At 45.8% G+C, this 27616-nt stretch overlaps 1 protein-coding gene across 1 annotated transcript in view; it reads right to left on the bottom strand.

The window, feature by feature from the left end:
• The window catches only part of HNRNPR (heterogeneous nuclear ribonucleoprotein R), a 1454575-nt gene that overhangs the window by 718547 nt on the left and 708412 nt on the right, over positions 1-27616 (bottom strand). The window lies entirely within an intron of this gene.

Here is a 27616-nt window from a genome sequence, read left to right on the forward strand (position 1 = left end):
GTCACTGTCAGATCCGAAGAGACCAGCTTCTTCGGATTTGACAGATGGGCCTGAAGCACTCTGATCTCAATCAAGTCAGAGAAGGAGCAGATACTGGTGGAGGTCCCCAATCAGTTGGGTAGGAAATATAAAGGTACCCTCCTAAAAGTTGTTCCATGACCAGTTCCCTCACCATACTTGCCACACCTGTCTCAGTAAGACATCTAGAAGAGTGGGAGAACACAACAGATGAGAGCCTAGAACACCTCTCCATAAAGGGAGAGGGCATCCTAGACGGCACTGAATATGACGGCAAGTAGCTAGTCCAAGGAAGGTTTCAGATCCAAGGACTTCAGAAACGGGGATACCTTTTTTGTCTATCCAAAGATTTATGAAGCATCGATGAAATCAGATCAGACCTAGGCACTTTCCACTTGGTTTCCAAAGAGGATGGAAACTCATCTGATCTGGACCTCTTTGTACGGTCACTCGGCTTTGATGAAGTTTAACGCATGGACCCCAGGGATAGCTTGGGAGAAAGTAAAGGGCAACATCCCTTTAAAAATTAACTTATTTTTTTCTTTCTGTGAGAGCCCCAAGAATGAAGGCCTCACAGATGTCACCACTGCTTATTTAAATGTTCAGGCCCCAAGTAGCAGACAAAAGGAATGTTCATCCAAAAAAGGCATCGTGTCTGCATTTGGTACACATTTTAGACCTTCTCTCATTTTCCTGCAGAGAAAAACCTGTGATCGAGGAAATAATTGACAGTCACAGGCAGCACTGTCACTTGTGACTCACACGCACACGCGCCAGAGATACGAAGGTAACTACAAGGGCAGGAAAGAAAGAAATCGGAGCTATAAGTAGAAATACACTAGAAAAAGACACACTAGAGAGAAAAATAAAGTTTTTTTTCAAAAGACTTCCCACGTAAAACAAAAAAACTCTAGCAGTCAGCAACCACACCTGGATGTAAAGAGCGGCAAATGAGATACGAGGGGAATAGCAACAAGGGCAAATGTGGGTAGGGAGGAGCTCAACAGTTTGTAGCCTTCCACAAGCTGAAATGGTGGCAGAGTCAGATTTGAGGGTTGGATCAGAGTTCCACATGTTGAGGATGAATGAAAATTGACGCATTGTTATGAGAAAGCAATGGGAAGACATGGCCCACTGCCACACACTTGCAACCTCCTGGCATAAAAAATATGAATGGGTTATGCCCTGCCTATTGATGCACTAGGCTACTAATAAGTCTTCCAGGTGGAAGATCACATGCCTGAAAGACAGTCCTGGAAAGCCTACAAAAGTTATAAAATGTCCCTCATCTCCAAGACACTGACGTGGAGACTGGCATGCATGTCCGACAAAACACTGAACAGTCTTACCTTCAAAATGCCTCCTCCACCCCACCTCAAGAGAGAAGCATCAGTAGTTATTATGACCATGGGGATGTGGAGCAAAGGGCAGACCTTCTAAGAGAGCAGTGGAGATCAACCATCATGTGAAGTCAGACTTGCACACCGGTATTAAGAAAAATTAGAGCATGAAGAGGATGGAAGAGCTAGGACAACAGTATAGAAAGGGCCACTGAAGAACACCCGTGTAGTATCTAGCTAAGGGAACTAAATATTGTTTAAGACACCATACCTAGCAATCGAATTAGTCTTGCAGAGAGCTGAGGGATGCTTAAGAACTTACAAGGCTGTCTGATGCAGCAACATAATCCTGGACTCAGCGTAGCTATCTGACTTCTTACACTCAGGTGACATCCAATGCCCTCTCTGCTGTAGGGGTGTCAATTTGCTTTTGGCATGGTTGACTGTGCTGCCCAGATGCTGAGGATCCTGGGGAAGATCTGTAGTTGGGGCAGTGAGCAGCCAATTGTCTATGTAGGAGAACATCCACAACCCTAGCAGCCTGAGATGGGCTGCAACTGTTGCCACTCATTTGCTGAGCACCTGGGAGGGTTTGGGTGAGACCAAATGCCAGTGCCCTTAATTGGAATGGACTGGCTCACAGCCAGAAATAGAAAAATCTCCAACTGCCTTGACATCTTGATGTGGTAGTAAGCATCCTGGAAATCTACAGTGCACATCTAATTGTCCTTCCTCAAAAGAGGTAGAATGGCCTCTCATGATCATCTGTAACTTTGTCCATTTTACAACTGACAAATATCAGAGGTCTAAAATTGGCCTTGGGTCCTGTCTTTTTTAAAGCTAAAAAGAACCTGTAATAGACTCCAGATTTTAACTGGTTTGGGGGGAGGGGAGATGTGCTGGATGACTTTTTCCAACACCTTTAATATTTCTGCTGCTGATTCCATTTCATTGAGTAGTACTCTAGGAATCCCTTTTCTTTGGGGGGGGGGGGGGCAAAGGAAATTAAACAGCCTCTGGCGACTATCCTCAGCACCGGAGTATCTTAACTTGAGAGTACAGTTGTGTACACTTACCATAAATGTAGATGTTAAGAGTGTATTCACTATTGCAGTCATCACATTTGGGTTTGCCCTGCCAGGGTAGACCTCAGCCGGCCCGAATACCAGAGACTTATTATTTCTGCGTCGGTTGCTGTCGCTTGAGGACTAACGTCAGGTCGTCGGTAGTATAAATTAAGGCAGCCAACACCATTACATCAGTTTTTCTTGCTCTAAACTGTCAGGAGCCCCCAAAGTAGGAGGCCATGTTCTGGTGGAAGAACCCCACCACTGGAAAATAAATGCCATTATGTCCCTTATAAGGAAAGGGAAACAACAAGGAAGAAGGGTAACAAAAAGCAAAGGGGGGAAGGAGGGAGGGAAACCAGGACTGCAACAGTGAATACACCCAAACATCTACATTTATAGTAAGTGTACACAACTGTACTATGTTCTTCGCGTTTCACTCTTGCAGTCATCACATTCAAGTAGATTCTCAAAACGGAGGAAAAGGGTGGAGGCAGTCAAAGGAAACTAGGGGATGGCTAGGATGCCCTGCAAGACTGCTGAGGCAAACCCTGTCCTGGATTTGGAGGAGAGACATGTGGTAATGCTTGGTAAAAGTGTGAACAGATGTCCAGGTGGCAGCCTCCAGGATTGTCCCTGTGGGGACTCCTCTGAGGAAAGCTGCATAGGTAGAGGCTGCTCTGGTGGAGTGTGTCCTGACCCCCTTGTGGGGAGGCTTTCCATGCTGTTTGTAGCAGAAATGGATGCAGTGCGTTATCCTTTTGGAAACGGTTTGCTTGGAGATGGCTTTGCCTTCTGCCCCTGTAGCAAAACTAACCAGCAATTGATCAGACTGAGGGATTTAGTCCTATCCAGATGGAATCTGAGCTGTCTGTGCACATCTAGAGTGTGAAGAATCCTTTCTCCCTTGTTCTGGGGATTAGGAAAGGAGGGCAAATGAATGGATTGGTCAAGAGCCACATTGGACACCACCTTGGGCATGAAAGATGGGTTAGTTCTGAGGGATACCCTGTCTGCATAAAAGATTATGAAGGGTTCCACAGCCATGAGTGCTTGCAGCTCAAAGACTCTTCTGGCTGAAGTGATGGCCAGAAGGAATGCAGTCTTCCAGGAGAGAAATTTTAGCCCTGCAGAAGAAGCTGGTTCAAAAGAGGGCAGGGTGAGCTTTTCCAAGAAAGTTAAGGACCCAAGCTGGTGCCCTTCTGTGGGGCATCAATTTGCTAGCCCCTCTGAGGAACTGTTTGATCAAAGGGTGCGAGAAAAGGGGCTGCTCAGTGGGAAAATGAGCAGAAATAGCAGAGGCATGAATTTTTATGGAGGAGAAAGAGACCACTGTCTAGTAGGTCAGCTAAGTAATCCAGAATGAGAAGGATAGAGGGCTGTGCCGGATTCGCTTCCTTAGCCTGGATCCAGGTGCAGAACCTTTTCCATTTATCTGCATAAGACTTCCTGGTGCTAGGACGTCTGGCCTCATGGATAACATCCAGAAACCGTTTACTGAGGATGGCAGATTGGTTGGGGGTTATGGAATAAGCCAAGCTGCCAAACAGAATCTTTAAATGGGGATGCATGAATTCTCCATCCCTCTGGGTCAGGAGGTATGGAATTTGAGGAAAATGTCATGGAGGCAGCAGGGACAGGCTGTGCAACAAGGGGTACCAGTGTTGTTGGGGCCAGTCTGGAGCAATAAGAATGGTCCTTGGTGTTCCCTCCCTTATTTTGAGTACCACCCTGGAGCTGAGAGGTAGGGGAGGAAAGAGACTGACAGACTGACCCAGGGAAAGGACAGGGCACCCATTTCCAAGCCATGCAGTGATGCTCCCTGGTGCAGAAATTACCGAGTTGATAGTTGGTGTGGGAAGCAAAGAGGTAGACAGTCGGGGTTCCCCATTTCTGAGTTATGAGGGTGAAGGCACTTCTGTCGAGTTGCCACTCGTGTGGGTCCAGAAGGCTTCTGCTTAACTGGTCTGCCTGAGAGTTGAGAGCCTGGTAGGTATTGCGCTAACAGGTGTAGTTGCATGGAAGAGGCTGAGCGCCAAAGGGTCATGGCCAACCTGCATACAGAGTAGGAGAGAGTCCCTCCCTGCTTATGTACCACATCACAGTGGTGGTGTTTGTTTTGATCAGGAGAACCCCTGGAGAGAGAAGGGGTTTGAAAGCCATCAAGACATTCTGCGTTCTGCACAGCCATCATCTCTTTTTGACTGATGTGCAGAGGGATTTTCTGTGGGCTCCATTGGCCCTGTATGCACCTGCCGTGCATGTGTGCACCCCCAAGTGTAGTCTGATGCATCTGTGCTGAGGGTCTGGGCGGCAGGGGGTGGGGAGAAGGGCAGTCCCTTGTAGTGGCGGCATGCTGTTGCCCACCAAAGAAATTCCTTTCTGAAGCAAGGAATTATAGGTAGAGGAGTTTCCAGGTCTTGAGAGAGTGTTGACACCAAAGGCCCTTTAGGTACCACTGAAGTTTCCTCATATGCAGTTTGGGATATGGAATGAGTAGTATGCAAGATGCCATGAACCCCAGAGCTTGCAGGATCTTCCTTGCATATAGCTGGGGCCTGGTGGCAAGTTGAGAAAAGTAGGCTGTCAGGAAAATTTGTTTCTCTGGTGTAAGGAATGCCATCTGGGATGCTGTGTCCAGACTTGCTCCCAGGAAGATCATCCTTTGGGTGGGTACCCGTTTGGATTTCTTTTTGTTGATTGTGTAACCTAGGGAAGTTAGTAGAGTCTTTACAAAGGTCAGGCGCTTGAGCAGCTTTTGCCTGGCTGTCAGCCTGAATAAGGCAGTCATCTAAGTATGGGTAAATTTGCATATTTCTTCGTCTGCAACAGGCAATGGCCGGAACCAGACATTTTGTGAAAACCCTGGGAGGGGTAGACAGGCCAAAAAAGCGCAGAGAACTAAGTGTTGAGACAGCATGAGTAGCAGCTGCTGGAGGGTGAGCATTTTGAACTTTGGGGTCACCAGGAAGGTGTTTAGAATGGATAGATCGAGGATGGGGCACCAGATGCCCTCTTTTCTGGGGAACAAAGTCTGGAGTAGCCTTGGCCTGTCTGTTCTGCAGGAACATGCTCTACTACTTTCAGAGAGCAGGGAAAGGATTTGCTTTTGAGCCTCTGCCCACTGATTTGTTGGTAGATCTGGGAACCCTTTTGGGGTTGGAAGGGTATGGAAGGAAAATTTGTATCCCTAAGACACAATGTTCAGAACCCATTGGTCCTTGGTAATGGTGGCCCAGGTGCTTGAGTGAAAGGAGAATTTTCCTCCTGGGGTAAGGGAAGGGGGGGGGGGGAGAGTTGGAGGAGGTGAGTCATTGTGAGCTCTTACCATAAGGGGTTGGGCTTAGAAAGTACAGTTTTGTACCTACCATAAATGTAGATGTCCGAACTGGATAGCATCTGCAGTCATAACAACTGGGTTGTCCTGTCGTCAGGCAGCCCTTCAGTCGGCCGGATTCCAAAGTCTGGGTCCGGCCGCTGATGTCGCACTCCACCCGACGTCATCTCTGTTGGTCTTCGGGTATAAAAGCATCAGCCGACGCCATTTTCCTCTGTTTCTTGCCCCAGATGCCAGAAGCCCTCTTGCAGGCTAAAATTTGGATAGATGCCAATGTTTCCAAATAGATAGAGGTAAACACAACAATAAGCATGTATGTACATATATACAAACAAATACACCATAAAAGACTCCCCCCCAACAGCTAGCTATTAGGAGGGTAAACACCCTAGGAGTACCACAGAGGGGAAGGAGGGAGGGTAATCCTGACTGCAGATGCTATCCAGTTCGGACATCTACATTTATGGTAGGTACAAAACTGTACTATGTCCTTCATGGATGCATCTGCAGTCATAACAACTGGGTAGAATACCATAGCCAACTAGGGGAGGAGGATAAAAGTAGATTATGGTGTGTTTAGGATCCCTTGCAGTACAGCAGTGGCAAACCCTGCTCGGGATATGGAATATAGAGGCAAATTATAATGCTTGGCAAATGTATGCACGGAAGTCCAAGTAGCCGCCTCAATAATGTCTTTGGTTGCCACTCCTCGTAAGAAGGCTGTGGTAGTGGCTGTTGCCCTTGTAGAATGAGGTCTTATGTTCTGTGGAATTGGTTTTCCATGGAAGGAGTAACAGAATCGTATGCAATTTCCTATCCATTTGGAGATTGTCTGTTTGGAAACAGCTTTTCCTTCCCTTCCTGTTGCATAGGCTACAAAAAGTTGGTCAGTCTTTCTGCTATTTTTTGTTCTGTCCAAGTAGTAGCGTAGCTGTCTATGTACATCCAAGGTATGCAGTATTCTTTCCCCTCTGTTTTGTGGGTTGGGAAAGAAGGTAGGTAGGTGGATTGCCTGGTTTAAAGACACTCTGGATACCACCTTGGGCATAAATGTAGGATTAGTCCTCATGGACACTATCTTGGTGGAAGATTAGGAAGGGTTGCACTGCCATTAAGGCCTGTAGTTCTGAAACCCTCCTTGCTGAAGTAATTGCCAGTAGGAAAGCAGTTTTCCATGACAGGTGTTGTAGGTCTGCTGTTGCTGCTGGTTCAAAGGGTGATAGTGTCAATTTTTCTAGCACAAAGTTCAAATCCCAAGCTGGTAATGGTGGTTTCCTTGGAGGTTTTACATTCTTGATTCCTCTGAGGAACTGCCTGAGCAAAGGGTGCGATAAAACAGGTGGATCAAAGCTGTATTCTGCTGAAATAGCTGATGCATGTATCTTGATGGAGGAGTAGGACAGGCCTGAATGAAGAAGTTCGGCCAGATACTCCAGAATGTTAGGCATATCTATGCTTGACACATCTTTTCCTCTTTCTGTACTCCAAATGACAAACCTTTTCCATTTTCCAGCATAGTTCCTTCTTGTTGAAGGTCTGCGTGCTTCAAGAATAATGTCTTTTACACTTTGGGAAAGTTCTGGATTAGCTGCTGCTATGTGATGTTCCATGCAGTTAGTTGCAACGTTTTTAGGTTTGGATGTATGATGCTGTAGTTGTTCTGAGTTAACATCAAAGGCATCAGGGTATTGGCCACATATTGTTCGAGACATGCTCCTCAGTAGTGGGTACCAGTGTTGTCTTGGCCAGTTCGAGCTATCAGGATTATCCCTGGGCGTTCTTCCTTGATTTTCAGTAGTACCTTGTGTATCAAAGGAAGAGGTGGGAATGCATATGCTGTTAGGCCTTTCCAGTTGAAGGAGAGCGAATCCACTTTCCATGCTAGTGGGTGGAATGTCCTTGTGCAGAATTTTTGAGCTGGTGATTGAGAGGTGATGCGAATAGGTCTATCTGTGGCATTCCCCATTTCTTTGAGATGGTCTTGAAGATGTCCGGGTGCAGCTTCCATTCGTGGGCATCCGAAGTGGTTCTGCTTAATATGTCTGCTAGAGTATTGTCTTTCCCGGTACAAATATTGCCTGTAACTGGATGTTGTAGCTGAGTGCCAGGGTCCACAGCTCCAAGGTCATTCTGCATAGGGGTATGAATGAGTGCCTCCCTGTTTGTTGATGTACCACATGACTGTGGTGTTGTCTGTCCTTATCATCAACTGGCCCTCCTTGAGAAATGGTTTGAACTTTTGGATTGCCAGTTTTACTGCCAGCATTTCTTTTAGGTTGATGTGCAGGTGAAGTTGATCCTGTGTCCACAATCCTTGCACGCATTTGTCCAGCATGTGGGCCCCATCCTAGGTCTGAAGCGTCTGTTGTGATGGTCTGGCTTGCTTGACATCTGCGAAAGGGTAGGCCTGGGTTTGACTGGCATGCCTGAGCCCACCATAGGAACTCCTGTTTTAAGCATGGAATTAGTGGGATTTCTGTTTCTAGACTGTGTCTGTGTTGGGACCATAAATTCTTTAGGTACCACTGTAGTTTTCTCATATGTAGTCTGGCAAATGGAACCAAGATTATGCATGATGCCATGAAGCCCAAGGCCTGCAGTACTTTTCTTGCTGTTAACTTGTTCAGTTTTGTTAGAGCCAAGAAGTAAAGAGGAAGTTCTTTTTGCTTTTCTGTAGTCAGGAATGCCATTTGTTTTACTGTGTCCAATTCAGCAAGAATGTCCTTGTTTGGGATGGTATCAGCCTTGACTTTTGTAAATTGACTGTGTATCCCAGTGCTTGTAGCAAGTAAATGACCCTTTGTAAATCTGTTGTCAGCTTGCTTTTGTTGTCCCCTTGTAGCAGGCAGTCGTCCAGGTATGGGTAAATTTGAATTCCCTGTAGTCTGCAATGGGCGATTACTGATGCCAGGCATTTTGTGAATACTCTGGGCAGTAGATAAGCCAAAGGGCAATGCTGAGAATTGATAGTGCTCTGATCCTGCAAGAAATCTGAGGTATCTTCTGCAGATTGGTCGAATGGGGACGTGCAGGTATGCCTCCTTGAGATCTAGAGTTACCAGCCAAGACTCCTTGCCCAGCATGGGAAGAAGCTGCTGTAGGGTCAGCATTTTGAATTTTGGGACAATGATGTATGTATTTAAGGTGGACAGGTCGAGAATTGGTCTCCAACTTTTTTCCTTTCTTGGAACTAGGAATAGTCTGGAGTAGAACCCCTTTCCTTGCTCTGCTGTTGGCACTCTTTCCACAGCTCTCATGTTTGCTAACTCCATTATCTGGCGTAGAGCCTCTGTTTTTTGATTTGGAGGTAGATTTGGCATTCCTCTTTTGACTGGTAAAGTGTGGAAGTGAAACCGGTAACCTTGATCTATGGTTTGTAAAATCCACTTGTCTTTTGTTATGTAGTGCCAGTTCCTTGAAAATAAGGTTAACTTTCCACCTAGAGGAGCTGCTATTTGTTCCCTGGTAGGCGGATTTAGGGTTAAGTCACTGTGGTTGTGCTGATGTAGTGGCAGTGGCTGTGTCTGTGCCTCTGTTACCTTGCCACTGTCGTCCTCTGTAGGCACCTCCTCTGGATTGGTTTCTGCCTCTGGAACGTCTATTCCTGCCCCTTTGAAATTTTGTGGAGTCAGGAAAGGACCAATTTTTGGCAGGCCAGTTCCTGCTAAACCTTGGGGGTTGAACCTGCAAGAAATCTTTAACAGTTTGAACAGATTTTGCCTTTTCTTCCATTTTCTTCATAACCTGCTGGGCAGGTGTACCAAACAAACTTGTCTTGTCCATAGGAGCATCTAGCAGCTTAGCTTTAACATGATCCGGTAAAGCTTGTTCCTTTAGCCATGCATGCCTTCTTATCACTGTGCCTGTCATGGCTGATCTAAATGAAGCCTCCAGTGCATCATAGCCACATTTTAAGGAATGGTTGCTAACCTGTTGTATGTTATTTACCATCTCTAATACATATTTCTTATCAAGAGATTCATCAGTGGTTAGTTTTTAGTTAACTGATCAAGCATAAACTCTTGGTATTGTATCATGTGAAACTGACAGTTTAAAGCTCTAGCTGAGAGAGTAGCTGAAGTGTAGACCTTTTACCCCATCTGTCTAATGACCTTGCTTCCCTTTCAGAAGGAGTAGGGTTTTAGCTATGGTCGCTACTGCCTTGGGACCCTGGGATATAGTTTCTGGGTCTGCAAGTGGGGCCTTGTAAAGGTGGTGATGAGTATCTGGCACCCTGTAAAATCTGTCTGGTTTGGCAGGGGCTGGGGTAAAGAATCTGGAGCGGAGCAAACATCATTGAAAGCATCATCCACCACAGAGAGAACAGGAGGTATAGCTAAGGGCCTGTGCTGTGGGAGGTGCAGAAAGGTCCTAAGTCTTTTTCTGGAGTCTGAAAAATCCTGTTGCTGCCATTGGAACTGTTCTCGCATGGCATGCAAGGTTTCCCCAAAGGATAATTCTTCTGGTGGGGAAGCAGCTGGAATGGATTCTTCAGCATCAGAATCTTCAAAATTGGAGAAGGGAGCCTCTGGCTGGTCAGTTATGTCTGATTCATCAGCAGATTCATCAGAGGACACTGGCTCAGGGGCTCTGCCCTAGGTCTCTTCTCTGGGGCTGAGAGGCCCTATCTGGGTGAGATTGAGATCCTCTGATTAAAGAAATTAAATCTTCTGCCAAAGAAAGCATTTGGGAACTAGAAGAGGGCCTGGATGTGGGGGGTTTAACAGGCACTGTTTTAGTAGTCTTGGCTGCTTTAGCCCTGGCGAAGGCCTTAATGGACATGGCTGCTGGAGGCCTAGCAGCACCACGTGCTGGGGTAGAGACATCCAAGGGGATGGTGTCTGATAAGTCAACCACCGTAGTGGGTAAAATTTCTGAGGTCGATTCAAGAGTTGTAGCAGGGGCCTCAGTTGTAGGAATAGGTTCAGCTGTACTTAGATCAGTTTTCTCGGTTTCGGCCGAAACCGAGACACTCGCGGTTTGCTTAACCATGGTTTCGGCCGAAACCGCGAGTGTCGGTCTTTATCTTTGCGTTTTTTGGTAGATTGGGTAGTCGGAGGATCCGACGGCATAATGTACGCAAAATCAGAACCGAAAAACTGTTCTGCAAACTCCGACCGACGCCTAAGCGTTCGTCGGTTGAAGGAAGCACAGGCCGAACAGGCTGCTACGTCGTGGGCTGGGCCTAAACAAGGCAGACAGTAAGAGTGGAAATCTTTATGAGGTATTGGTTTCCCACAGGTTAAACAATTGTTAACTTTTTCTGACATCGGCTGAGGCAAGAGAGAGTCCCCAACGGGGTACTTAGCTTTAGAAGTCTTCGAAGTAGTATTCGGTAGAAGTAATCTCTGGATCCGACCGACCGGCACTTGCGAACAGCTTCTGCTTGGCACACGGCAAGAAAGACTGAGGAAAATGGCGTCGGCTGATGCTTTTATACCCGAAGACCAACAGAGATGACGTCGGGTGGAGTGCGACATCAGCCGAAGCCGGACCCGGACTTTGGAATCCGGCCGACTGAAGGGCTGCCTGACGACAGGACAACCCAGTTGTTATGACTGCAGATGCATCCATGAAGGACATCTCCCTGGTTTTGACGTGGAGGTAGTCCACTGCTTAGTTCTCTGCATTCCCTGGGGCTGCGGCTGGGGGGGGGGGTCTGTTTCCATGGGGCCCAGGCTGGGCCAATTTACGCGGAGCAGGAAAGGACCAGTGCTTGGAGGGACAATGCCTGCTGAACCTAGGGTGCTGGACCTGTAAGAAATCCTTAACTGTTTGAATAGATTTTGCTTTTTCTTCCATCTTTAAGACCTCTTTTGCCTTAGTGCCAAATTATTTTTGTGCAAGGGGGCATCCAACAATTTAGATTTGACATGGTCTGGCAGGGGTTGTTCCTTAAGCCATGCATGTCTTCTAATGACAGATCCAGTGAATGCTGCCCTGCAAGAAGCTTTTAGGGCATCAAAACCACAGTGCAAAGTGTGCTTAGTTACTTGACTTGCAGAATGCATCAAGTCTTGTAAATCTTTAGATTCTGCTCAAGCAGGAAAGGAAGACTTTGAGTTCCAAGGTATGTTGCTGAAAATTCAGCATATGGAACTGTATTTAGTGCCCTGATAGCAAGAGTAGCAGAGGTGTATACTTTTTACAACATCTGTCCAATGCTCGGGAATCCCTGCCTGAGGGAGTGGGATTCTTAGAGGTTGCTTTAATCCCTTTTGGCCCTTGAGAAATGACCTCAGGGTCAGCTGTTGGATTTTTAAAAAGATATTTGTGAGAGTCAGGGACTCTATAGGACCTGTCTAGATTTCCTGGAGCAGGAGGTAGGGCATCAGGAGTACAGCTGGATTCAAGGAAAATATTGTACAGAACATCCAGGACTGGGGGGATGGCCAAGGGTCTGTGTTGTGGAAGACTTAAGAATTCCCCAAGTCTCTTTTTAGACTGAGGGTCGTCCTGACTCTCCCATTGCAAATGCTCCCTTAAAGTATGCAGGGTTTCCCCAAAGGAAAAATCTTCGGGGGGAGAGGCTGAAGGAACAGAGTCCTCTGCATCAGAATCCTCATAAGTGGAGAAGGGTTGCATGTCTTCACAGACAGCTGCATCAGATTCATCTGACTCTTGTTCAGACAAAACTACAAGGGACAGATCTCTCTTCCTTTTGGAGGGGGTAGATTGGCTTCCCCTGATCAGCATAAGGTCTTCTGCCATTTCAAGCATTTGAGACTGAGCCAAGGTAGCAGGCGCCTGAGAGTGGGTCATCATTATTTTGGGTGTGGTGCGAACTCTGGGCCTAAGAAACTGTCGTTTTTGAAAGAACAGCAGTCGCGAAACAAGACGTCTGTTTGTGTCGAGATTCAGTAGTGCAAAATACTTCCTCAAAAGCCAGTGCCTGCTCAGCGGCTCCGGACCCATCCAAAGTAGAGACAACCGCAGGATCCTTAGTTGAAGAGTTGTGCAGCATACCGGACTCCGAAAGGGTATCGGTAGCGGCCTTCGAATAAACTGAAACTGGCATCAGGGGCTGCAAAAGCACCTCACTGAGTACCGGAGAACTGACAACTAGCTTAACGGAAGCTTCATCGGTAGATTTGGACCTGTGTGGTCTGTCTCTGTCCATCTTTACGTTTTTTGGGAAGATCTGCTGTCGGATGGCTTACTGAAGTCATATCAGAATTAGAGAACTATAAACAAAAATATTTGGCTACAATAAGGGCACGACGATGGATAGTTCTTGTGTTGCACAAAGCACAGAAGCGACAACGGGGGATGTCTTGGTCTGGGCCTAAACAAGTGATGCAGTAAGAGTGGAAGTCTCTGTGTGGTATTTGCTTTCCACAGGCAAGACAATTAACTTTCTGACATCAGTTAGTGCAAGAACAAAGGATCCCCAATGGGGTACTTAGCTTTAAATGATTTCAATTTTAATTCGGAGATGAAAACTCTGGTAGGGGCAGACCGGCACTCGTGCAAACTGCTTCTGCTTCGGGCTCCATGGCAAGAAAGACTGATGTAATGGCGTCGGCTGCCTTACTTTATATAATGATGACCTGATATCAGTTCTGAAGCGGCAGCAGACGCAGAAATACTAATTCTCTGGTATTCGGGCCGGCCGAGGGCTTCCCTGGCAGAGATAACCCAAATGTGATGACTGCAACAAGGAAGCACGAAGAACATCAGCAACCGTCATCCCTGTGTACAAACGTAGGCCATCTACAGACCCTGGAAACTAGAGACCCATACGTCTCACTAGTTTTATATGTAAAGCTAAAGAAAGAATCACAGATATGATCAGAGATACAGTAAATCTCCAGACATTGGACCCAACCAGTTTGGTTTTATCAAGGACATATCATGTCTACTCAACCTGGTGGACTTCAAGGTCACCAAAGCAATGTATGAAGGCAAAATAGTTCAGACTGCCTACCTTGACCTGGCTAAGGCATGTGACATAATACCCCACTAGGGTACTATTAAGAGGTCAGGTACAATCCCATATGCCACCCGGTGGATGGCCAACTGGCTCACAAACAGGACCCAGGAAGCTACAATTGGGAAGCCCACTTTAAGAGGCCAGTCACAAGTGGAGTCCCTCACGAATCTGTCCTCGGACCACTCCTTTTTGACATTTACTTCTCAGAAGTTAAGACCAATGCCAGTTGGCTCTGGTTGACAATTTGCAGATGATTGTAAATTAGGAGCTGTAACGGAGTCTCACACTAACCCAAATGTTCGCCAGAAGGGGCTGATGCAAATAACTGGTGTCAGAGTCATGGACTAAATGCTAAGAAATGAATAGTATCCTTTCGGAAGTCATCCATCCCTAGTAACTATCATATTGAAAACACATCCTTAGAGTGGACACAGTAGTTAGGGATTTGGGGACACACTGATAGAAATATAACATTTGACCATCATGCATCTACAGTGGTGAGGAAATCATTCTATGCTGCATATCTTATAAACAAAGGCATGGCATCCAAGTCCAAGGAAGTCATTGTTCCACTATTCAGCAGACATACCATAGAGTAAAATGTCCCCTTTGGTATGTACATAACCAAGTTTATCCAACAATTGGAATGTCCACAGAGGTTCCTCACTAAAACAATACAGGGCATAAGTAAAACGTCCTGTGCAAACTGCCTCATAGCCCTATCCCTGTATTCCGTCTCCTACAGGCTTTTGAGGGGAGATCTATGACTGGCATACAGGGCATTGTCAAACCCAATTCTGATGGACCTCCTGCATACCCACAAAACAAACCGCACCAGAACTACCCATTCTAAAGACTTGCACCTTGCCTGTGATGTAAACAGGACCTGCTGGAGAGATAGGTATGTATCCCAGAGACCACCCAGTCTATGGAACAGGTTTACCCATCCACGTAAAGCAGAGTTCCTCCCTAACCCAATTCAAGTGCAACTTGCACAACTGGATGGGAAACCGAAACTTCATCCCTGGTTTGGCACTATGTCTCTAATGGGCACAGGCAACCTGTAAATGGTTCATCTTCCAGTCCATGCTTACACTTATCAAGGGTATCGGAACTTGTCACAGATTTGGGAAGCATGCCTAGGCTTAAAAAGGCCCTTGTGGTCGTTCGCCTAAAACACCTATGATTCTGATGTGATGGTATATTAGGCCTGAGAGTGCAGGGATAAGCACCCCTTCCCCTGAATGCCTCCACAGTATGGCAGTCAAGCAATCCTTCAGGAGTGCTGGAAGGACTTCACATAAAAGGAAACAAAAATCCCTGATTGTGTGATCTAACTTTGCCCCTTGGGTAATGTCCACTTAAACTGCTCCCCCCTCTGTCTTGGCAGGACCTGTCTCTGCAGGATCATCCTGGTTGAACTCTTAACACTTCCTCAGCAACATCATCTTGCCACCTCTGATTCCTGGAAAAAAAGTTTCTCCAAGGGGTGGAGAAGCTGACTTCAACGGCAGGAGTTTTACCATTCTGTTCACTCCTGGTGAGAGTTTCCTTAACCTCTAGCCCAGAGAGTGTGCATCCAAAAGGGGCATTAAGGAAGTCTTGAAACCTTCTGCAAAATCACACAGACTCATCCAGGTGTGTCAGTGGATAGCTATGCCAGTATCTGCTACTCTAGCCAAACCATCAGTTGCGTTACAAAACAAACTAATAGATCAAATGGATAGACTGTCAAGTTGACAAAGTACAGTTTTGTACCTACCATAAATGTAGATGTCCGAACAGGATAGCATCTGCAGTCATAACAAATGGGTTGTCCTGTCATCAGGCAGCCCTTCGGTCGGCCGGATTCCAAAGTCTGGGTCCGGCTTCGGCTGATGTCGCACTTCACCCGACGTCATCTCTGCTGGTCTTCGGGTATAAAGGCATCAGCCGACGCCATTTTCCTCAGAATTTCTTGCCCCAGATGCCAGTTGCCCTCTTGGTAAGCTAAATTTTGGATAAATGCCAATGTTTCCAAAAAAGTAGAAGGCAAACACAAAAAATAACAATGTATGTACATATATACAAACAAATACACCATAAAAGACTCCCCCCCAGCTAGCTATTAGGAGGGTAGATACCCTAGGAGTACCACAGAGGGGAAGGAGGGTGGGTAATCCTGACTGCAGATGCTATCCTGTTCGGACATCTACATTTATGGTAGGTACAAAACTGTACTATGTCCTTCAAGGATGCATCTGCAGTCATAACAAATGGGTAGAATACCATAGCCAAACTAGGGGAGGAGGAGGAAGAATTATGGTGTAGTTAGGATCCCTTGCAGTACAGCAGTGGCAAACCCTGCTCGGGATCTAGAGTATAGAGCTAAATTATAATGCTTGGCAAATGTATGCACGGAGGTCCAAGTAGCCGCCTCAATAATGTCCTTGGTTGCCACTCCTCGTAAGAAAGCTGTGGTAGTGGCTGTAGCCCTTGTAGAATGAGGTCTTATGTTCTTTGGAATTGTTTTTCCGTGGTAGGAGTAACAGAATCTTATGCAATTTCCTATCCATTTGGAGATTGTCTGTTTGGAAATTGCTTTTCCTTCCCTTCCTGTTGCATAGGCTACTAAAAGCTGGTCAGTTTTTCTGTCACCTTTGGTTCTGTCCAGGTAGTAGCGTAACTGTCTATGTACATCCAAGGTATGCAGCAGTCTTTCCCCCCTGTTCTGTGGATTGGGAAAGAAGGTAGGTAGGTGGATTGCCTGGTTTAAAGACACTCTGGATACCACCTTAGGCATAAATGTAGGATTAGTTCTCATGGACACCCTATCTTGATGGAAGATTAGGAAGGGTTGTACTGCCATTAAGGCCTGTAGTTCGAAACCCTCCTTGCTGAAGTAATTGCCAGTAGGAAAGCAGTTTTCCATGATAGGTGTTGAAGATCTGCTGTTGCTGCTGGTTCAAATGGAGGGAGTGTCAATTTTTCTAGCACAAAGTTCAAGTCCCATGCTGGTAATGGTGGTTTCCTAGGAGGTTTTACATTCTTGATCCCTCTGAGGAACTGCCTGAGTAGAGGATGCGAAAAGACAGGTGGATCGAAGCTGTATTCTGCTGAAATAGCTGATGCATGTATCTTGATGGAGGAATAGGACAGGCCTGTATGTAGAAGCTCTGCCAAGTACTCCAGGATGTTAGCAATATCTATGTTAGACACATCTTTTCCTCTTTCAGTACTCCAAATGACAAATCTTTTCCATTTTCCTGCATAGTTCCTTCTTGTTGAAGGTCTGCGGGCTTCAAGGATAATGTCTTTAACCCTTTGGGATAGGTCTGGGTTAGTTGCTGCTATGTGATGTTCCAGGCAGTCAGTTGCAAGGTTTTTAGGTTTGGGTGCATGATGTTGTAGTTGTTCTGAGTTAACATCAAAGGCATCAGGGTATTGACCACATTCTCCCTGAGACATGCTCCTCAGCAATGGATACCAGTGTTGTCTTGGCCAATTCGAGCTATCAGGATTATCCTTGGCGTTCCTCTTTGATTTTCAGTAGTACCTTGTGCATCAAAGGAAGAGGTGGAAATGCATATGCTGTCAGGCCTTTCCAACTGAAGGATAGAGAGTCCACCTTCCATGCAAGTGAGTGGTATGTCCTTGTGCAGAATTTTTTGAGCTGGTGATTGAGTGGGGATGCGAATAGGTCTATTTGTGGCATTCCCCATTTCTTTGTGATGGCCTTGAAGATGTCCGGGTGTAGCATCCATTCGTGTGCATCCGAGGTGGTTCTGCTTAACATGTCTGCTAGGGTGTTTTCTTTTCCCGGCACAAATGTTGCCTGTAACTGGATGTTGTAGCTCAGAGCCATATTCCAAAGGTCCAGAGTCATTCTGCATAGGGGGTATGAATGAGTGCCTCCCTGTTTGTTGATGTACCACATGACTGTGGTGTTGTCTGTCCTTATCATTAAATGGCCTTCTTTGAGGAATGGTCTGAATTTCTGGATTGCTAGTTTTACTGCCAGCATTTCTTTTTGGTTTATGTGCAGGTGCAGCTGGTCTGGAGTCCACAATCCTTGTATGCATTTGTCCAACATGTGTGCCCCCCAGCCTAGGTCTGAGGCGTCCGTTGTGATGGTTTGGCTTGCTTGAAAGTTGTGGAAGGGCAAGCCTGGGTTTGACTGGCATGCTTGAGCCCACCATAGGAACTCCTGTTTCAGGCATGGGATTAGTGGGATTTCGGTTTCTAAGCTGTGCCTGTGTTGAGACCATAAATTCTTTAGGTACCACTGTAGCTTTCTCATATGCAGTCTGGCATGTGGGACCAAGATTATGCATGATGCCATGAAGCCCAAGGCCTGCAGTACTTTTCTTGCTGTTAGTTTGTTCTGCTTTGTTAATGCCAAGAAGTAAAGAGGGAGTTGTTTTGTTTTTCTGCAGTTAGGAATGCCATTTGTTTTGCTGTGTCCAATTCCGCACCCAAGAATGTTCTTGTTTGGGATGGTATCAGTCTTGACTTTTTAAATTGACTGTGTATCCCAGGGCTTGTAGTAAGCAAATGACTCTTTGTAAATCTGTTGTCAGCTTGCTTTTGTTGTCCGCTTGTAACAGGCAGTCGTCCAGGTATGGATAAATTTGGATTCCCTGTAGCCTGCAGTGAGCGATTACTGATGCCAGGCATTTTGTGAATACTCTGGGCGCAGTAGATAAGCCAAAGGGCAATGCTGAGAATTGATAATGCTCTGATCCTGCAAGAAATCGGAGGTATCTTCTGCAATTTGGTCGTATGGGGACATGCAGGTATGCCTCCTTGAGATCTAGAGTTACCAGCCAACACTCCTTGCCCAGCATGGGAAGAAGTTGCTGTAGGGTCAGCATTTTGAATTTTGGGACAATGATGTATGTGTTTAAGACGGACAGGTCGAGAATAGGTCTCCAACTTTTCTCTTTTCTTGGTACTAGGAAGAGTCTGGAGTAGAATCCTTTGCCCTGTTCTGTTATTGGTACACTTTCCACAGCTCTTATCTTTGTTAATTGTGCTATCTGCTTTAGAGCTTCTGTTTTTTGATTTGGAGGTAGGTTTGGCATTCCTCTTTTTACTGGTAAGGTGTGGAAGTGGAACCTGTAACCTTGGTCTATGGTTTGCAAAATCCACTTGTCCTTTGTGATATAGTGGCAATTTTTCAAAAATAAGGCTAACTTTCCGCCTAAAGGTGCTGTTATTTGCTCCCTGGTAGGCGGTGTCAGAGCCAAGTCACTGTGATTGTCCTGTTGCAGTGGCAGTGGTTGTGTCTGTGCCTCGGTTATTGCCTTGCCACTGTCGTCCTCTGTAGGCACCTCCTCTGGATTGATTTCTGCCTCTAGAGCGTCTATTCCTGCCTCTGAGATTTTGAGGAGTCTGGAAAGGACCAATTTTTGGCAGGCCAGTTCCTGCTAAACCTTGGGGCTGAACCTGTAAGAAATCCTTAACTGTTTGTACAGATTTTGCCTTCTCTTCCATTTTCTTCATTACTTGCTGAGCAGGTGTACCAAATAGACTGGCCTTATCCATAGGAGCATCTAACAGCTTTGCTTTAACATGATGCGGCAAGACCTGTTCTTTCAACCATGCATGCCTTCTTATCACTGTGCCAGTCATGGCTGATCTAAATGAAGCCTCCAGTGCATCATAGCCACATTTTAAAGAATGGTTACTAACCTGCTGAATGTTATTCACCATTTCTAAAACATATTTCTTATCTAAGGAGTCATCAGTGGACAGCTTCTTAGTTAACTGATCAAGCATAAACTCTTGGTATTGGATCATATGAAACTGACAGTTTAAAGCTCTAGCTGAGAGAGTAGCAGAGGTGTAAACTTTTTCCCCATCTCTAAGGACCTGGATTCCCTTTCAGAAGGAATAGGGTTTTTTGCTGAGGTCGAGGCTACTGCCTTAGGCCCCTGGGATATAGTCTCAGGATCTGCAAGTGGGGCCTTGTATAGGTGGTGATGAGTGTCTGGCACCCTGTAAAATCTATCTGGTTTGGCAGGGGCTGGAGGTAAAGTATCAGGAGCAGTGCAAACATCATTAAATGCATCATCCACAACAGGCAGTACTGGAGGTATAGCTAAGGGCCTATGTTGTGGTAAGTGCAGAAATGTCCTAAGCCTTTTTCTTGAATCTGAGAAATCTTGTCCCTGCCACTGGAATTGCTCTCTCATGGCATGTAAGGTTTCCCCAAAGGAAAATTCCTCTTGGAGAGGCAGATGGAATGGATTCTTCAGCATCGGAATCTTCATAAGTAGAAAAAGGAGCCTCTGGCTGATCTGTAATGTCTGAGTCATCCGAAGAATCAGAGGACACTGGCTCGGGGGGCTCTGCTCTAGGTCTCTTTTCTGGGGGCTGAGAGGCCCTGTCTGGGTGAGATTGGGATCCCCTAATTAAGGATATTAAATCCTCTGCCAGAGTAAGCATTTGTGAACTAGAAGTGGGCCTGTGTGAGGGGGGCTTAACAGGCACTGATTTAACAGTTTTGGCTGCTTTAGCCCTGGCAAAGGCCTTAATAGACATGGCTGCAGGAGGCCTAGCAGCACCACGTGCTGGGGTAGAGACATCCAAAGGAATGGTGTCTGATAAATCACTAGGAACCACAGTAGTAGACAAAACTTCTGAGGCCGATTCAACTAAGGTAGCAGGAGCCTCAGTAGAAGTCATGGATTCGCTGAAGATTGACCGTTTTCGGTTTCGCCGAAACCGAGACACTCATGCTTGCTTAACCGTGGTTTCGGCCGAAACCGGACCGCGAGTGTCTGTCTTTTCTTTGCGTTTTAACAATTTGGGTAGTCGGAGGATCCGGCGGCATAATGTACGCAAAATCTGAGCGAAAAACTGTTCAGCAAACTCCGACCGGCCTAAGCGTTCGTCGGTTGAAGGAAGCACAGGCGAACAGGCTGCTACGTCGTGGTCTGGGCCTAAGCAAGGCAGGCAGTAAGAGTGGAAATCTTTATGAGGTATTTGTTTCCCACAAGTTAAACAGTTATTGACTTTTTCTGACATCGGCTGAGGCAAGAAAGAGTCCCCAACGGGTCTTCGATGTAGTATTCGGTAGTAGTAATCTCTGGATCTGACCGACCGGCACTTGCGAACAGCTTCTGCTTCGGGTGCCGCGCGGCAAGAAAGACTGAGGAAAATGGCGTCGGCTGATGCCTTTATACCCGAAGACCAGCAGAGATGACGTCGGGTGAAGTGCGACATCAGCCGAAGCCGGACCCAGACTTTGGAATCCGGCCGACCGAAGGGCTGCCTGACGACAGGACAACCCATTTGTTATGACTGCAGATGCATCCTTGAAGGACATCTGCGACTTCACTTTTCTGGATGTCCATCTGTAGGTTACATGACAGGAACATGGTAAGATTTTAAGTTAAGTCCCTCTGGAAATATGCCTTGTGTGCTAGGTACTTCAATGCCATAAGTACAAAATTCATTGAAGCATATGCGAGTTTCCCAATTCTGTCCAATGCTCTTAAACTTGTTAGGAAGACAGACAGACTTACCCTCCTCAGAGTGTTGCTTTTTAGTGGCTGATGCCACAAAGTACAGTTTTGTACCTACCATAAATGTAGATGTTAGAGTGTAAACACTGCTGCAGTCATTACACTTGGGTTATCCTGCCGTCAGGCGGGTCCCCAGTCGGCCTGAGTTCCAAAGTCTTGGTCCGGCGTCAGTTGCTGTCGCCTCCTCCCAGGAGGTATACAAGATGCAGCAGACGCCATTTTCTTCAGTTTTTCTTGCCCCCGAATAGGTAGGCAATTCAAACTGCTAGTAAAGTATAAAAAAGAAAAGCAAACAACCACTTTCAGTTACCAGCAAATACTCCCCATAGGTAGTAAAGGGTAGAAGACCTAGGTACGTACCAGAAAGTAAGAGAAGGAGGGAGGGTAACCTGGACTGCACCAGTGTTTACACTCTAACATCTACATTTATGGTAGGAACAAAACTGCACTATGTTCATGTTACACTGCTGCAGTCATTACACTTGGGTGGAATGAAGTAGGGAGGCTGGTTCTATAAGGCATTAGGGGCAGCTATAAGGCCCTGCAGCACAGCAGTGGCGAAGCCAGCTCTGGATTTGGAGTATAAAGGCAAATATATTGCTTGGTGAGGGTATGCACAGAACTCCATGTTGCTGCTTCCAAAATATCCTTGGTAGGTACTCCTCTGAGGTAGGCAGTTGAAGTGGCTGTTGCCCTGGTGGACTGAGATCTAATGCTGCTAGGTACCAGTTTCCCATGGTGAGTTTGACAGAAACGTATACAAATGTCCTATCCATTTTGAAATAGTCTGTTTTGAAATGGCTTTTCCCTGTGCTCCTGCAGCATATGCTACCAATAACTGCTCAGATTTTCTGAAAGCTTTGGTTTTGTCCAAGTAGAAGTGTAACTGCCTGTGAATGTCCAAAGAATGTAGTAGCCTCTCCCCTTTGTTCTGTGGTTTTGGATAAAAAGTTGGCAAGTGAATAGTTTGGTTTAGAGCCACACTTGATACCACCTTTGGCATAAGCGTAGGATTAGTTCTTAAAGACACCCTGTCCTGGTGGAAAATGAGGAAAGGTTCCACTGCCATTAGTGCCTGTAATTCTGAAACAGAGCAGTTTTCCAAGAGATGCATTTTAATTCTGCTGTGTTAGCTGGCTCAAAAGGAGGTAAAGTTAATTTTTCCAAAACAAAGTAGAGGTCCCAAGTTGGGGTAAGTGCTCTATGGGGCGGTCTTATGTTTTTAGCCCCTCTGAGGTACTGTTTGAGCAAAGGATCAGAAAAAAAATGGTGGATCCGTGTTGTATGAGCAGAAATGGCTGAGGAGTGTATCTTGATGGATGAGAAAGAGAGGCCCTTGTCCAGCATCTCAGTTAAATATTGAAGTATCTGGGGAATGTTTGGGACAAGAGGGTCAAGGCTGTGCGCCTGGTTCCAGGCACAGAATCTCTTCCATTTATCCGAGTAGGCTTTCCTGGTGCTAGGCCTTCTGGCCTCCAGAATGACATCCATAACAGCTTTGGAGAGAGGCACTGCTTGCTTGACTAAGGAATTTTCCATGCAGCTAGGTTTAAGGTCTTTAGCTGGCTGTGAAGTATCTGATTGTTGTGCTGTGTCAGCAAATGTGGGATTTGAGGCAAAATCCAGGGAGGTTCTTGTGCCAAGTTCTTTAAAATTGGGTACCAGTGCTGGCGTGGTCAGTCTGGTGCAATCAGGATCATCTTTGGCTCTTCTTGCCTGGCTTTTATGAGTACCTTTGGAAGGAGAGGTAAAGGAGGGAAAGCGTATACTTGCAGGTTTTTCCAACTGAATGAGAGGGCATCCACTTTCCATGCTTGTGGATGGTAACTCCTTGTGCAGAATTTCTGTAGCTGGCAGTTCAATGGGGATGCAAACAGATCTATGTTCGGGCTCCACCATTTTTGTGTTATTCTGAATATTTGTGGATTCAATTCCCATTCGTGGGGATCCATGATGTTTCTGATTAGGTCGTCTGCCAGTGTGTTTCTCTCTCCTGGCAGGAATTGCTAGCAGATGAACTTGGTAGTCTAGAGTCATGTTCCACAAGGTCATGGCTCGTCTGCAGAGGGGGTAGGAGTGTGTGCCCCCTTGCTTGTTTATGTACCTTATAACCGTGGTGCTGTCTGTCTTTAGTAGTAGTTGTCCTGGATGCAGCAGGTCCTTGAAAGCTATAAGTGCATGCTGTACAGCTAGCATCTCTTTTTGATTGATGTGAAGATGCCTTTGCTCTGTGGACCACTCGCCCTGAATAAATTTTCCTGCCAGGTGTAATCCGATGCATCTGTTGTCAGTGTTTGCCTGGCTGTGGGTTGAGTAAAAGGGTGTCCCTTGTTGAGGTGACAAGCTTGAGCCCACCATCGAAACTCCTGTTGAAGGCAAGGAATTAGTGATATTACCGTTTCCAAACAGTAACAGAGTTGAGACCATACACTCTTTAGGTACCATTGTAGTTTCCTCATATGCAGTCTGGCATATGGAATTAGTATGCAAGATGCCATGTAGCCCAAGGCCTGCAGAATTTTTCTTGCAGGGAGTTGGGTCTTTGTTGCCATCAATTGAAAGTATTGAGTCAGTTGTCCCTGCTTGTCTGGCATGAGATAAGCCATCTGGGCCGTTGTGTTCAAGCTGGCACCCAGGAATATTATCTGTTGTGAGGGCACTAGTTTTGATTTCTTTTCATTTACTGTGTACCCCAGGCAACTTAACTTTTTTACGAACGCCAGATGCTTTAGAAGAATGTCCTTGCTCTCTGCTTGAATCAGGCAGTCGTCCAGATATGGATAAATTTGAATTCCTTTTTGCCTGCAAAATGCAATTACTGGTGCCAGGCACTTTGTGAAAACCCTGGGTGCAGTAGATAAGCCAAAGGGCAGTGCAGAGAATTGATAGTGCATTGAACCAGCTAGAAATCTGAGGCATCTTCTGCAGTTTTGTCTGATAGGGACATGCAGGTATGCGTCCTTGAGGTCCAAAGTCACGACCCAAGCTTTCTTTCCCAGCATGGGAAGAAGCTGCTGTAGTGTCAACATTTTGAATTTCGGAACATCCAGGCAAGTGTTTAGAGAAGAAAGATCCAGAATGGGTCTCCAGGCTTTGTCCTTTCTGGGAACCAGAGAGAGTCTTGTGTAAAATCCTTGTCCTTGCTCCTGTGGTGGTACCTTTTGAATAGCTCTCATGTCCGTGAGTGCTGTAATTTGTTTTTGAGCCTCTGCCCATTGATTTGGTGGCAGATTTGGCATTCCTTTTAACCTTGGCAGAGTGTGAAAGTGGAACCTGTAACCTTGAGATACAATATTGAGAACCCATTTGTCTTTGGTGATCATATGCCAACTGTGATAGAAAAGTGCCAGTTTTCCTCCAAAGGGGGCTGCCGAGAGAGTTGTTTGGCAGCTGTAGTGGGAAGTCATTGAGGCTGCTTTTTATAAGGTTGTGGCCTGTCTTCCCCTTCTTTCTGACCTGGTGTAACCCATTGTCGAGGCCTGTAAGGACCTTGTGCTTGACTTCTACCTCTTGGACGTCTGTATCTGCCCCTTTGAGGTCTGTCTGTGACTGGAAAGGACCAATTCTTTGTTGGCCAATTTCTGCTAAAACGAGGACGTTGAACCTGTAAGAAATCCTTCACCGCTTGCATAGATTTTTGCCTTATCCTCCATCTTCTTTAATACCTACTCTGCCTTAACTCCAGACACATCCCGCTGCAAAGGTGCATCCAATAATTTTGCCTTAACATGATCTGGTAACGTATGTTCTTTTAACCAAGCATGCCTTCTAATGACAGAGCCTGTAACTGCTGCTCTACAGGAGGCCTCTAAGGAATCAAACCCACATTGCAAAGTATGTTTTCCCACTTGTTCAGTTGCTTGCAATAAATCCTGCATTTCTTTAAAATTAGGAGGATCTGAATCTGGAAGCATCTTTTGTTTCAACTGAGACATCAAAAATTGCTGATATTTTAGCAAGTGAAACTGGCAATTTAAGGCTCTCATTGCTAAAGGTGTAGACGTATATACTTTCTTTCCCCATCTGTCTAATGGTAGATGATAGTGCTTTGTAAAGGTGTGCACTGAACTCCAAGTAGCAGCCTCTAAAATGTCTTTGGTTGGTACTCCCCTGAGGAAGGCTGCTGAAGTGGCTGCTGCTCTGGTTGAATGTGGCCTAATGCCCTTAGGCACTAGCTTGCCCTGCTGAGAATAGCAGAAACGAATGCAGTGGCCTATCCACTTTTAAACAGTCTGCTTTGAGATAGCCTTTCCTTGTGATCCTGCAGCATATGCCACTAGTAGTTGCTCAGTCTTTCTGAAAGCTTTGGTTCTGTTCAAATAGAAGCGTAGCTGTCTGTGTATGTCCAAAGAATGCAGAATTCTCTCCCCTTTATTCTGCAGGTATGGATAAAAAGTAGGCAGATAAATAGTTATATTATATTCTATATTATATAGTATATTATTAGACCTATTTTAGTACTGTATCCTAATTTTAAAATGGGAGGTACTTAGACCTCTGATAATTTCTGTATTAACCTGCAACATTGTATGTAAAAATGTTTTTTGCACGGAGCTCATCTCCCCGGGCCTCTACTGAAAATGGAAAAGTATCCAGTTAGACTAGCCCGGTCAACAAACGTAAAATAAATAGTTTGGTTAAGGGCCACAGTGGACACTACCTTAGGCACAAATGTCGGGTTGGCCTCAGAGAAACCCTGTCTGGATAAAAAATGATAAAAGGTTCCACAGCCATGAGTGCCTGTAGCTCAGACTAGTCTTGCAGAGGTTATTGCTAGGAGCAGAGCTGTTTTCCAAGATAAAAATTTTATATCAGCTGTAGCGGCTGGCTCAAAAGGGGGGCAGAGTGAGTTTTTCCAAAACATAATTGAGGTCCCATGCAGTTATTGGTGATCTTCTTGGAGGTCTTAAGTTTTTTAGCTCCTCTGAGGTATTGCCTTAAAGGATGAGAAAAAATTGGTGGCTCTATATTGTAATGAGCTAAAATGGCAGAGGCATGAATTTTAATTGACGAAAAGGATAGGCATTTGTCCAGCATCTCAGTTAAGTATTGTAATTTCAGAGTAATATTTGGTACTGCTGTGTCAATTCCTTGTGCCTGGTTCCAGGCACAGAATCTCTTCCATTTTCCAGCATAAGATTTTCTTGTACTAGGCCTCCTGGCTTCCAAAATGTCATCCATCACCACTTTAGTGAGGTGTGTTTTGTAGGACTACATTATCCGCCATGCTGCCAGATTTAAGGTCTTGAGTTTGCTGTGCAGGATCTGATTGTTTTGTTGGGACAGTAGATGAGGTATTTGGGGTAAAGTCCAGGCTGGGCATTGAGACAAGTTCCTCAGGACTGGATACCAGTACTGGCGGGGCCAGTCTGGGGCTATCAGTATCATTTTTGGTTTCTCTTGTCTGACCTTTATGAGTACCTTCGGGAGGAGAGGCAGTGGAGGAAAGGCATATACTGTTAAGTTTTCCAGCTGAAAGATAGGGCATCCACTTTCCATGCTTGTCTGTGATAAGTCCTTGTGCAGAATCTCTTTGGTTGGCAGTTGTGAGGAGAGGCAAATAGGTCTATGTCCGGGCATCCCCACTTCCTTGTTATTATGTTGAAGACTTGTGGATCCAATTTCCACTCGTGGGGATCCATGAGGTTTCTGCTTAGTTTGTCTGCCAGAGTATTTATCTTTCCTGGCAGGAATTGTGCATGCAGATGTACCTGGTAAGTCAATGCTATGCCCCACAAAGTCATAGCTAGTCTGCAGAGGGAGTAAGAATGAGTGCTTCCCTGCTTGCTTATATACCACATGACCGTGGTATTGTCTGTGTTTATCAGTAGTTGTCCCGGATGACGTAGATTCTTGAAGGCTGTCAGGGCATTCTGAACAGCTAGCATTTTTTTGATTGATATGTAGATGCATTTGGTTGGCGGACCATGTGCCTTGAATACATCTTCCTGCCATGTGGGCCCCCAAGGCATAATCTGATGCATCTGTTAATATCTGCCTGGCTGGGGGTAAGGTGAATGGCTGTCCCTTGTTCTGGTGACAGGCCTTCGCCCACCATCGAAACTCCTGTTGCAGGCAGGGAGAGAGAGTAATTGTTTCCAGGCTGTGGCAATGCTGAGTCCAAACACTTTTTAGGTACAACTGAAGTTTCCTCATATGCAGTCTTGCATATGGAATTAGTAGAATGCAGGATGCCATGAAGCCCAAAGCCTGCAGTATTTTTCTTGCAGATAACTGGGCCTTTGTTGCCAACAGTTTGAAATATGTAGTCAAGTTGTCTTTGTCTGGCATGAGATAAGCCATCTGGGCAGTTGTATTTAAGCTTGCACCCAGGAATTTTATCTCTTCAGAGGGTACTAGTTTTGATTTGTTTGTTGACTGTGTACCCTAGGCATGGTAGTAATCGCTTT

This window comes from Protopterus annectens, chromosome 1.part2 (assembly GCF_019279795.1).
Source record: "Protopterus annectens isolate FY-2018-M chromosome 1.part2, PAN1.0, whole genome shotgun sequence".
NCBI lineage: Eukaryota > Metazoa > Chordata > Ceratodontiformes > Protopteridae > Protopterus > Protopterus annectens.